This window comes from Telopea speciosissima, chromosome 7, assembly GCF_018873765.1.
Source record: "Telopea speciosissima isolate NSW1024214 ecotype Mountain lineage chromosome 7, Tspe_v1, whole genome shotgun sequence".
Classification (NCBI taxonomy): Eukaryota; Viridiplantae; Streptophyta; class Magnoliopsida; order Proteales; family Proteaceae; genus Telopea; species Telopea speciosissima.
Genome location: NC_057922.1, coordinates 30,548,075 through 30,549,992, shown reverse-complemented (window position 1 = coordinate 30,549,992; position 1,918 = coordinate 30,548,075). Strand labels below are relative to the sequence as shown.

General features: G+C 37.8%; 1 pseudogene; it reads right to left on the bottom strand.

The window, feature by feature from the left end:
• Positions 1–249: 249 nt before the first annotated feature.
• Positions 250–1,514, bottom strand: LOC122668437 (annotated as a pseudogene).
• Between the last annotated feature and the right edge of the window lie 404 nt (positions 1,515–1,918).

Sequence of the window (1,918 nt, the reverse complement as noted above, 5' to 3'; positions counted from 1 at the left end):
AAATTGAGCTCTTTCACCTAATTTTTTGGGTTAAGTTTTTGAGTTAAACACACTGCCAAATTAGAAGATCATTTCCATTGATTACAAGCAAACTGAGAACTCGATCTATCCTAAAATAACATAGAACACGACTAGGAAAGCTAATCCTATTACAAGTCTGTCAAGCGAATTCAGATCCTCTCCAATAACATTTAACCACCCGAGTAGATCTCCCACCATCCATGGGGCCGGTGTAAAAAGACTCATAATTTATTTCTTTCCTTCTTGGGATGGGATGGTCACTAGGAGTCTATCTTGTGCAGGAGGAGTCTGAGTCGATGAAGGGTACCCAATTCCATGACGATTGTTGGGGAAGAGAACGAACACTGAAATGGCCATGAAACCAACCACGGCGGGCAACACCATCAACAGCATCTTCCCGGTGGACGACTCAATCGATGGATAGTAACAAGACATGGTGTTGGTATCCAATAGCGCAACCACAGCAAACACAATCAGCGACATGAAGCCATGTTGGATTTTTAATTGTTTTAAAATTAAAGATTCAAAATACGGTTTTGTTGGAGGGTTGAGTGCTTTCCTAATAGACACCTAAATAGCCAATAGGTGCCTATTGGAAGACTTGTTTGAGTGGCTAACAAACAAGCCTTATGGGAAAAGACATGAGTTCGGACATATCTCTTGGAGACATCCCTTAGTGGTGTCTCTTCCTCTCCTATATAAAGAGAGGGGTCTTGCTCATTCTCCAACAATTGCTTTTGAAATTAATTTTAGAAGCATTTTTAGTTCTTTTCCACTGTAATCAATTAGTGTCGATGAGTTAGTGAATATAGCCTTTGGACACCCTTTGTAATCACATTTGGAACTGCAACCTATGTGATTAGAGAGTTGTTTCATCTTGGAGGTATAGATGCATGGTCAACCCAGATTGCAGAATTGGGGCATCTAAAAACCTTAAGGAGAGCATCGTTTGATGCGACTCAACTCTACCATTTATTGTTCGGATTACACAAGAGGACGTGTATTGTTGACTCGGTGCGATACTATTTGTCATACCAATCAGATAAGTCTTGTATTTATTATTTATTTATTGTTTCTAGTCTTATACTTGCTGCCCATGATATTTTAATCTTACAAGCCATGAACAAAATCCCCTATTCTAAGCTTGTAGGACGATAAGTTCAGTGATGATGACGATAAGTCTGCTGATGAGGACCAGAGCCCTTTAATGGTTACAATACCATAATGAACCAACCCATCACTTCCCTTGTAACTATCCGTAAAAGATGAAAAAAGCAAGAGAAGCCAGAGACACCAAGAAGAATAGCAGTTAGGTACTTGTTGATGGTGTGTCGACATTGGCCATTGTTGGTTAAGAATGGACTAAGGAATTGAAACAAGAATACAGTTCCAGTAGGGAGAACCTTTATGAGGTTGCCTACCCCTGTGAATGCCATACCTGTTATGCCTACAGAAGTTGGAGATGAATATTTCATGTCTCTGCCCATTTGTCGTCTGCTTCTTCTTGAATCTACTAGCTAAGGCTTTTTAAGTGAAATCAAATGGGTGGAATTTTTTTTTTTTTTTCTTCTCACAGAAGTTGCAGCAGATCGAAGTAGGAATTAATGCTAAAGTACTCCCTGTTTCAATTCCTTTCTCGGTCAAGAGTTCTTGTTACAATTTATAGGATATTTATTAACTTTAATTTATTCCACGTTCATATTCCATTTGATCTTTTTTAGAATTTAGAATAATACTGATTTGCCACTTTTTCTTCCTTAATCCCAAGTAGATATCCTTAATTACTCCTTTTTTTTTTGGAAAATCCTTTCCTATTCTGATTCATTGAATGATTGAAGTTTGACTTTTTATGTTTTAGATTTTTAGTTTGAAGCACGACCAAAATTATGATCAGATT